Source organism: Triticum urartu, chromosome 6 (assembly GCF_003073215.2).
Source record: "Triticum urartu cultivar G1812 chromosome 6, Tu2.1, whole genome shotgun sequence".
Classification (NCBI taxonomy): Eukaryota; Viridiplantae; Streptophyta; class Magnoliopsida; order Poales; family Poaceae; genus Triticum; species Triticum urartu.
In genome coordinates this window covers 11986699-11998516 of record NC_053027.1, presented here as the reverse complement: position 1 = coordinate 11998516, position 11818 = coordinate 11986699, and the positions used below count along the sequence as shown (strand labels likewise).

Genomic DNA, 11818 nt, shown 5'->3' with positions numbered 1-11818 from the left:
GTATTGATAAACAATTTTCAGCACATATTCTCGTGGGAGCGGCGGCCTTATGCTGGGTACTGTGGCTTACCAGAAATGATGTGATCTTCAATAACAAATGTGTCTCATCTCCTATGCAGATTATTCATGTTTGTACACGATGGCTCCGTACTTGGTCTATCTTGCAGAGGCCGGAGGACAGGGATCTTTTTATGATGGCGTCTACACGGCTGGAGCGTTCGGCCAGGGAGATTTTCTACCCCCATGGATGGCGGTGTGATCTACGGATAGGACCTACCGCACCTTAGCCTCGACATGATTTATTTGCTTCGCTTTGTACCGAATTATTTTTATTATTCTTAGGGCACTCTTGACTTTTTGGCTGTGTGCATCTAGCTATGCAGAGGCCGGGCTTTCTTTCGATGCGATTGTATCACCTCGATATATCTATTCAATGAAAAGTCCTTTATCAAAAAAATGTGCATCCACTGTACTAGTCCGAAGGGATTTGCTAACACGCATATTCACAAGATAATATCACAGTCATATCTTATTACAACGCAACAAATGTTGATTACAACGTCGTTATTACGTAATAATGCCCGTAGGCCAAATAGCAGTGGAAATAAAATAACGGTGGCTCCAGCCATATCGCAATCCTAGGCATCACTCTCCGAGTTTATGTACTCCCTCCTTTTCGATTTATAGGGCTTATCTTAAAATTTTAGTTTTTTCATTTTATAAGGCTTAATTTGGTTGTTCCCTATCACATGTTCAGACTTCAAGGTGCATTAAATCATTGCATGCAAGTATTAAGAGAAAACTGACCAATGCATGCACTTTATGCATGCATGCATTGCAATTAATGCATTCGTAAACATAATTTTTTGAGGAAAACAAGAGCATTTATTGTGTGCTTTTGCAAACTATAAAAAATATTCCACCACACATCATCTACCTTGGTTGGTGAGATTTTTGAATTGAGCCTTATAAACCGAAAAGGAAGAAGTAGGTCCTAACAGGACGAGCGAGTGGGATCGCACGATGAAACTGATGATGTGATGACTCAGCAAGACGGCCGGTGGATTCGAGACATGTAACAACGCGATCTGACAACTGGGAGTGTCAAAGCGCTGAGGTGGCTCAAAGGTACGTAGTTAATTAATTCGAAAGATGGCTTTATCTATAGAGGACGATCCTGATTTTGTATACCACGATGTAATTGTTTGCAACAGTGCCGATGAGCAGGCTGTCCATCCAAACTTGCTGAATTAAACTCGAATTAATAGGTTTCAGAGAGAACGGGAGAGCACACCAGAGAGCTTTTGGCGCGACGTTCAACTTGCTGCTTTTATTGTTCCCCTTTTATTCTGAATCACAGATGAACACAACAGATTTGCACAATCCGCGAGCTGAGAACACAAAGAAAAAACGGCTAGATTTCTTACTAAACTCAGGAGAAAAACCTCAAACTGTTCAATTGACGAAACAGAAAGTGTAGATGGCTTTAGTTGACACAGGCAGTCCATATGGTATTGGATGAAACATCTAGGGGACGATGCATTGCTAACTTGGTACTTTGAGAGGCTCATTGATAACTGCATTCACTAGGCTGTTTAATGAAGCTGGCGAGCAAAATCCATCTGTCTCGCGGTAGTACACGAAGCTAGTCTGGCACATGTTCCAGAACAACTTTTTGAATGGTCTCGGAACGACACTTCCTTTCCTAAAAACCAATTTTTGCAGATCTTTCCTGCAAGTATCTATGGACTTGTGCATCACACCTAGGGCGTCTTCTATAGACATAGAACCACCGATGTGAAGAATAAGCAGGTGGACCATGTTCAGTTTGCCTTCGCTGCCCTCCCTCTGCAGAAGTAGATGAATAATGTTGTAATACCCTTCAAATGTAATTTTAATATAAAAACGTTTAGATCACTAAAGTAGTGATCTAAACGCTCTTATATTTCGTTACGGAGGGAGTAATACTTCCTCCATCCCGAATTACTTGTCGCAGAAATCGATATACTTAGACGTATTTTTAGTTCTACATACATCCATTTCTATCAATGTCTGCGACAATTATTCGGGACGGAGAGAGTACAGACAAATATATAGAAAAATGTTTGTGTACACCTGGGAGTATGTACTCCCACGTTTAATGTACCACAAAATTGAATCGATTATACACCTGGGAGTATGCTTAAATAGACATGTTTTTAATGCACCTTCCGTGTTATATTTTGCAGTTATATTTCGTACAAAATTAAACACAAAGTAAATTAATTTGCAGGTTATGCTAATCTAATTCCGGAGTGCTCAATCCCATAGGCAGTAAAAATATATACTCTAAGGTTGTGATGCTGAAAAATCTTATACTTGAAATGAGTAAAAAATAATTTCATATTAATATAGGTGATTTAATTATATGTTGAAAGCATCCATATTTTTGTCATCTTTGTAAAAATCTTGTAGGAATATTGATATATTTTGTCGTAAAGTCTGCAAATACCTCGAAACTTTGACTGTCATTCAGGAGACGACCACAAGTGCTCATGAGCCGATATAACTCATTGAATTCGTGATCTTTGACAACAGTAGCCAAGAGATCTTCTCCCAAAAAATATAATATTGGGAACACAATGGGGCCCATAAGAAAAGAAGGAACTGCATTTTTCATGTACTCTTCAATTGTTGGCACATATTGGCTCCTCTGCCATTGTGCCTCGGTCATCGTACCCCTCATTGCATGTAGCCACTGTAGATAAACTTCAACTTGTCAACACTGAACCCAACGAAACATGCATACTGACAAAATAATATATGAAACTCACTGTGTCTATCATGTGTTCTCTAACATCCCGGTTTTGCAGTGTGGAAGCCATTGCTCCAAGCTGGTTGACAGTTGAATAGAGAGCAGAAAATACTATTTTTACTTGCTCTGAGTAGAAATCTTCTTCGTTGTGCCCATCCCACCTAACATAGCCATTGGGAGAAAAGGGGAAGGTCAGTTATTAGCAATCCATAAGACACCAGTCGTAAATAAAGAGGAGAATAACACATGAGGGATTATACTTCTCAACCAATGATATGAGGTTTCCCAGTTCTTCAATTGATCCCCCAACATCAAAAAAGTCATCAACAACAGTGGTAAGTACTGCACTTTTGGTCAATGAACTGCGGGCATCTGACAATTCTGGCTCGCATATGGTAGCGGCAGCCGACAGGTAGCAATATAGCTGCTTCTGTCGTGCAAATTTTAGCTGGTCCAGCCCGTGCTCTTTAACCCAACTGTCATAAAATTTTGGAAATGTTCTAAAAACGAAGTTCTCAAAATAAGAGAGTGTATCTATATATGGTTACCTGTCGAGATGAAGGAGCTCATCCTGGTAAATAGACTGACACGTAGTGAAATCTTCAACAGCCAAAGCCAAAATATCTTGGAATACACCATATGGCCTGATTCGGAAAAAAATGTTTGAAATGGTTGTCTCACAGCTATATTTATATGACCCACATGTTTCTCTTGCGAAATAGCTAGCTTACAAGTATTCTGTCTTTTGCATCTGACCACCCCTAGCATCAAAATTTTCGATATTGCACCTGTGGTCTAGACGTTCCAATGTGGCATAAAAGGGAAAATCAAGAGCATGCACCACCTAAAATTATTGAAGGATAGAGTTAAACATGAATTTAAGCACCAGTGATATCTAGGACCAAATCCTTTTCTTAGTGGTAAATTCAGGAAAGCACCTCCGCAAAAATTGGCGCTCTTTGCAGCTCATTGGAGCACAACTTTTCCTTCAATAACTTGGCAGACCAGACGGCTATATTGTCCAATATCACGTCATTTTCTGACAAACATAGTTTTGAAGCTTTGTACAATTCAAGTATGCATTTTGTATCATTCAAATATCCTTTTAGTGAACTAGTGAAACTGGAGAGTTCCGCAACATGGGAGAGGCCATCTGCGCGAGATTAAAATGAGCAAGTTAAATCAAGTCAGAACATGGAGTAAGTAGAATAATGAATTCTGACCCGAGGAAACATCGTATCCATTCATCCGTAAAAGGCGAAATGCCATTGCACATTTTGTGATGTCTAGCACGATTTCCTCATCTCTTTGCAACCACAAACTGAAAATTGCATACAATCAAGTTTAGAAAACATCTAAAAGAAGATATCGAATCATCACTTACGGTCATTACCTGTATGTCATGTCTAGAATGTTATTTATCTCACTAGAAAAGTGCTTATATATTCCAACTTTTTGAAGAGAATCTACCATTGAGAGCTGAATATGTATATTTATTGGGTAAACTGTTGGAACTACATAAAAAAATACTGTTAATAGGTATGGAGAACACTCGAGTATTGAATTACAGAAAAAAAATTTGTTGCTTGTATGCCCTTCATACGAAGGTTTGAGTTTAATGAGGGTCCTTTATCAAAAAGTAATTGAGAACAATCGATTGCCTTGCAATTAAGATGGAAAGGTACACCGACCCACCTGCACTTCCAAAATGGCTGGCAAGTAAATTTAGATATTGGAGAGCCTTTTCATCATAATTGTAAATCACAGAAGCAGCAGTTGTCGAAGGAGAATTGAACAATGATCCGTTCTTTCTCTGGAACTTCATGGTTTCATTCCAGTCTAATTGATTTCCTAACCCTTCAGCTATGTAAGCCATATATGCATCTTTCCCGCAAGATTTATCTCCAGAAAGTCTGAATTAAATACGTACAAGAGATATTAAATGTAACTGACAGGTTAATTTAGATAATACTAATATTCAGATTGACCAATCTTTCATTCTCGGCAGCACAGGTAAGAAACCGAAAATATAAATGACATCATGCTCACAGAACACTTTCTAGACAAACTTATAATAGGAAATATACGTAAAATTTTCTCTCAAGAAGCAAAACTGTGAGAAACAAGGCAGATAAATATTTCCATTGACATAACCAGTGTTCAAGCAAATGAACTTAACAAATCAGACATTTCTCTAGTACAATGGGAAGGAAAAACAAGGCAATTTTAGTTCTACAAATTTCATTGACTTACCTTTTTAATTCCATCTCTCTGAGGTGAAGAATCCCATCAACATCATTCTGTGGAATAGCAAATTCTAAACCAATCCCAATGGCAGTGCTAAGCAGACTAGGAAATATGATGTCGAAGCCTATAGGAGTATCAATCTTATTCATGGCAATGGAGATATTTCTTCCAATGAAACTCAGTCCTGATGAATATCATTATCATCAAATGAAGGCATTTCAGTTCTCAAAAGTAAGTCAATAAAAGAACATAAACTAGTAAATACATCTTTTTGTCTATACCTCTCCTTATGTGCTCGGGGCCAATGTTTCATTTTTGAAGTGCAACAACACAAGCCAATGTGGATAAGAGAAGATCCTTTTTGGCCGAAGACTCGGCTTCATGGATACCCCAAGATCCATGATCATGTTGATTTTGCAATATCCATTCCACACACCCAGGGAAGCATGGGGCCTAAGGAGAACCAGGCAATGGCACCAAAGCCATCCATGCAGTGTCGTACGCAGAGAGAGATAATTCGGGTTTGTTGAGCTGCTTCCTTATTACATCCTCCCGTTCCTATGTTGTGTACGGTATTAACTCGATGCAAGAATTACCATTCATCAAATATTTAACAGAGAAGACAAGTTTTCTGCAGTAAATATTGCTGCAAGTCCACTCTAGACATTTAACTCCGTATAGTTGAAAAGAAAATTGAAATCAGACAACAACTACCTTTTTCATTCTTGAAAACTAAAATGTTTTGTAATCTTTTTTTCACGGGAAAAATGTATTGTAATCTGACAACTAAACAATTGTAAATCTGACAATTTTGTGATCATAATCTGGCAATCAAACCATTTTTAAATTGAACATCCAAGTACTTTATTGATGCATGCAAGCATCATGTGTAGATCGGCAAGAAAAAGTCAAAAGAAAAGATAAGTATACGAGAGAGGCTTTAGATCGTAGTGTTTTTCATGCGTTGCATGCTCATGCATAGAGCGTGGACGTACATGCCCAACAGAAATCCACCTTACTGGGCTTTAGTAGCGCTGAGTATTTCTCATTGCAGGTGGACCCACATTAAAGCAGGGTTACCTGACATGGTTAGCATAACTAGCTAGCGTTCAACGAACAAATAAAAGGGCCACAAACAATGTTGATGTCATATTTAGATGATAGTAACGTTTCAGCACCTGGGGGTCTGTACTCCGGCTTATCTTAGCCGTCCCGTGCTCATTGAGATCTGTGCCATGTCCTTGTTCGCAGCTGGGATTAGTAGCCCACTGCAGTATTAAAAGCGAGAGCATGAAAGCATTTTAAATACAACTGGGCCTAAGATTGCACTTTACTGTTCCTCAATTAAACTAATTGATACTCTGTTACTAGGACGCCACGGACGAGAAAATGTAATTCCGATTCTTCTTCGTATATATGTGATGGAAATTACAAGACAATGGTGCTTAGATTAGTGTTGGTTCTTATGAAGTAGTACAAATTATTCACAGCAAATCACTGATGCTTGCAGCCTTGTACCCATGATTTTGAACATGGATACTCCCTCCGTTTCTTTTTAATCCGCATATAAGGTTTGGTTAAAGTCAAGTTTTATAGAGTTTGACTAACTTTATATTAAAAAATATAAACATTCACAATATGAAATCAATATTATCAGATGCACCATGAAACGTATTTTCATACTATATAGTTTAAGTATTGTAGATGTTTATTTTTTATATAAATTTGATCAAACTTTGTGCAGTTTGACTTTGATCAAATCTTATATGCGGAGTAAAACAAAACGGAGGGAGTACTTTTATACATCCAATACATCCCACGTGATGTGTAGATGTGCCACATGCTTCGCCCACATCTGGTCTTTTCAATAGTAATCAACCTGTCCAGTCAGACCAACATGCTAGAGGGCCTAAGCATCTTTTGCCTACTCTGCCTACCCCTACAACCTACTTGTCCCTAGGAGCCCCCCATTAGCATGGTGAAATGGACTAGATAAATAGGCAACCGCTGCTGTTCGGCAGACAATGGCACAAATCTCATCAAGGGCGAACGGCTAGATAAAAGGGGGCCGGGACCCCGTTGCTATGACACCTTTCCATGTTTAGATAGGACATAGTTATGCCCTAGACACATCCCAAAGAAAATACTTCGTAACATACAACAATACAAAAGAAATCTACATAATTTTGGAAACCAACACATCAAATAATTGAATCAAATCTTCACAAAGAAATAAAAAGAAGCCCTCCAAATCTATGGCTGGCCATGGATCCCGGCGTGGTTGGAAGAGGAGGGGAGGATTGAGGTCGTTGTCTCCCCGGAGGAGGGAGCTTCCCTACCGCCGTCTAGATCTGTGGCGTTGTTGGGCTGGGGAGGTCACCGTCCTCATTGCACGGAGTAGGTAGCCCTGGCCGCCACGCCTAGCTAGAACGGGGTCCTGGAGGAGGCGGCCGCCATGTTTGACGAATGGGGAGGGGACACGACGGGAGGGTGGGGAGAGGGAAAACAACGGGAGGGAGAGTGGACGAGATGGGAGGGAGAGGACCGGATCGAGCTCTACATGTCCACCTTCTGCTCCATAGAGGCCGGATTGTGTACTTTGTACAGGATGGAATTGCAAAACTGCTTGGCACGGATCTTGAAACGGTCCTGACCATTGGATAAGACGGGGACTCGCACGCCCAGGCGGAATTTTTGAAATTATGACTTGTTTTTGTAAGCTCATTTCCAAGTTTTAGGGTCTAAAAGTAAGTAAAACTATTTCAAGCATAAAGTTGAAACATGGAGGAAGAATGATATTCATACCTTGTATCCCTGGTTTGCGTTTTGTCTTGCATATGCTGTTGGAAAAAGATAAATAAACGTGTGTCATATGATATTCATGCATGGACCAATAGAAGAGCAATCATGTGGTACATGAATATCAGGCAACAACTTGTAAGCATCTGAAGAACCCAAAAGCATTACTCTGGACGGGTAACTGAGCTCCTAGCGAATGGTGCCTGCCCCCTTAATCCCACAGATTAAAACGTGTTTGTCTATCCACGCCAAACATCGAGCGGGCGAGGACCATTACTTTTTTTTAAAGAAGGATAACCCCGGTCTTTACATCAGAATGATGCATGAAGCCATATACTCCCTCCATTCCTAAATATTTATCTTTCTAGACATTTCAAATGGATTACAACATACGATGTATGTACACATATTTTAGAGTGTAGATTCACTCATTTTGCTTCGTATGTAGTCACTTAATGCAATCTCTAGAAAGACAAATATTTTGGAACGGAGGGAGTATTATTTAGAGTGCAAAATCCCAGAACAATATCGACTAGAAAATAAAGCAAAAAGAAAACCAGAGCCTGCCCTCGCGACAGTAACTCCACCAGATACCCACTAACCCTATGTTACAAGGTTATATCAAAACGGAAAATACACAACTCATAGGCTACGCCTACAAGAAGGAATCCATGCACGTGCGCCGATAATGACGAGTCCAATTCAAGGTTGAACTCCGGATTCTCATTCCTGAAGCCAAACTTCAATCCACTACCTTCGGCAAGAACTCGACGCAGGCGCGCGTCGCCGTAGCCTGATCAGAGATCTTGTGTTTTCACCCGAGTGCATAAAGTCGTCGTTGAAACCGTTTATACCATCGTGTGCAACACGTGCCGGTAGCAGGCATGACTTGACGTCCCTGCATGACACGTCATGCGTAACATCCGCCAACGGTGCATGTGTAGGAGGCTTCACCTACCGGCGACAGACACTGCCTGATGACTCCAAAAGAGACGTATGTGTCACCTGCCGAGCCGCATCGAACCGATCCATTGATGGAGGGGACGTCCCACACCTCCATCAGCATTAGAAAGGCAGTCACCACCTCGAGATCCAGTCTCCAAGCCGCCCACACGACCATGGAGTCTGCCGCCGTTGAAGGTCAGTACTAGATCCTATTGTCCTCTAGCCGCTCAGTACACACACATACGCAGTGGACGCTCCTATCTACCTCGTGGAATCTGCTCAGGAATTCTTGAGGTCTTTCAGAAAGCAGATGCGGCAGCGCATGAGCTTGCCCGAACACTCATATATTGCAGGGAGAGGAAGTAAAAACATCAATAGATCATGACATAGGGAGAGAAGATTTAACCATCTGTGGCCAAGCGACGAGGGGGCTCTATAATAATGACAGCAAGGACTGGACATGCCGGTGTGAAAATTCTCTCCCAGCAACACGAACTAATGAAAGAAAAACATTAATCCAAGCAGAGCAAGAGCTCCTTACCATGAGAAGAAGAAATCTTTCGAGACCTCACGCAAATCCAGTGGAGTGGAGGTGGATGCTGACGACCAAAGAAGAAGGTGAGGTGGCATGGTTTTGTGGAAGAAAGGCTGGTGCTGGAGGTATGTGCCGCGGCGCGGGCGAGGGAGAGGCGAAATGAGTTTGCTTGCTGATGGCAAGAGCGAGAGGTTAGGCCGGACTGGTATACCGCCGCCGCAGGGAGGACGATATTGTGACGACCCGCTAGTCGGCGAGGGGCCATGAGGACGGAACTGGCCCGAACATCTGCTGGGCTCAACATGGGAAAAGGGAATCGATCACCTTATGACACGGCAGCTGTCGCTGGGACTCCAAAGAACCGTAGGTATAGATATAGACAGTGGATGCGACAAAACATGGCAAAGACAAAAGCAACGCCATTCTTGATATTATTATAGCTGATCATTCAGTTAAAAATAAGTACTTACACCGAGAACATGAAATTCATATGTAATATTAGTTTTTTTTTTTGCTGCATCTGAAGAAGCATATCTGTTAGACAAGGGAAGCTTTATTGACCTTAGCGGGGTTCCTGATGAAGCTCTTTACCAGACGATGTGGCGGACGATGACTGACACAAGCGTGGTATGTCACACACACACACACACACAGAGAGAGGTGTTCGCACTTGAACACATCCGGACACCTTTTCCTTAATTTAGTTAGAAAGATCAATGGAATCTTTCCATCAAGTGGTCATCTAACTAAGGAAACAAAAATAACAAAATAACGCTCTCCTTGAGGCAGCACACTCTTAGTTTGGATTGTTGTGCCCTCTCAAGAATCCAATGTATCTGGCTAATTGTTTTTGCAATGACATATACACTGGCGGGATGATGATGTATTGATATATCAACTTGGCTTATTGCTCATGATGAGACCACTAGGAGGAGTAAAGAGCTAGCATAAAGGGTTGCTTCTATCTATCACTATGACCAACAAGGGCCCCCCTTCTTTTGTTAAGAAAAACATCACCGGAATATTTCCATCAAGTGGCCATCCCTCCAAAGAAACAAAATTGTACTGTCTACTGACTCATAGTTTGGATTGTCGTGTCCACTTAAGAATCCAGTGTATCAGGCAGATTGTTTTGCAATGAGATATAAGCTGGTGTGTTAAGGATATATCAGACGATCAACTTGGCTTATTGCGATTATTTCATGATAATGCCAATGGGTGTAGTAAAGAGCTTGCATCATGGAGTTGGTTGTATTTATCACTATGAACAACGAGGTGCTTTTCCCTTTTAAAGAAAAAACTTAACAGAATATGTGGAATCTTTACATCATTTGATCATCCCACTAATTAAGAATAATGTTAAAAATTGTATGCTCTTCTTGAGGTAACAGACTATGAGTTTGGATTATTGTATCCCTCAATTATGTTTGAATTGACATACTAGCTAGTGGGGTGATGATGTATCAACCAATAAATTGGCATATTGCGATTAGTTCATAATAAGGCCAGTGGGACGAGTAAATATATAGCTAGCATCACAGGATTGGTTCTATTTACTCGTTATAACAAATCAGGGTCTCCTTTTATTAAGAAAAAATTGAACAAAACTTGTGGAATCCTTCCATCATAGTCATCCTGCAAAAGAAACAAAAAAGACACAGCTTGATGCTCTCCTTGAGGCAGAAGACTCTTAGTTTTGATACCTTGCAAAAAAGATTCTTAGTTTTGATTGTTGTGCCAACTCAAAAATCCAAAGTATCCAGCCAATTGATTTTTCAATCACATATTAGCTGGTAGGGCTGATTAGCTGGCAGGGCTGATGATGTATCGATCAATTAACTTCGCTAATGTAAATGTATTCTTTGCTCATGATAAGGCCAATGGGAGGACTATACATCATGAGATTGGTTGTATCTATAACTATGACCAACGAGGGTCTCCATATTTTATTAATAAAATTTTAAGGAAATCAGTAGAATCTTTACATTATTGATCATCCCACTTAAGAAACAAAACTGACAACACTATACAGTCACCTTGCGACAACAAACTCTTAGTTTGGCTTCTTGTGTCCCCTCAATTATATAATGTATCAAGACAACAATTTTTGTAATGACCTATTATTTGACCAGCTGATGATTTATCGGTCAATCAACTTGTCTTATTAGATTGTGCAATTAGTACATGATAATTCCAATGGGAGGAGTAAAGAAATTGAATCATGGAATTGGTTGTATTAATAACTATGTCCAATGCGGGTTCCATTCTTTTATTAAGATAAATTGAAGGAAATCTATGGAACATTTCCAGCATGTCGGCATCTTAATAATTTGTCTGTTCTAATGTATATGTGTGCATATTAGTTCACGAAGAGCCAAATGGGAGGCTGATGATGTATCAACTAATCAACTTGGCTTATCATAATGTGTGATTAGTTTGAGGCTAAGGGGGAGTAGAGAGCTTTTGCTATGGGTTTGGTTGTATTTATCAATATAAAA

General features: G+C 40.3%; 1 pseudogene; it reads right to left on the bottom strand.

Annotated features, from left to right (window-relative positions):
* Positions 1 to 1291: 1291 nt before the first annotated feature.
* LOC125516779 lies at positions 1292 to 9650 on the bottom strand (annotated as a pseudogene).
* Between the last annotated feature and the right edge of the window lie 2168 nt (positions 9651 to 11818).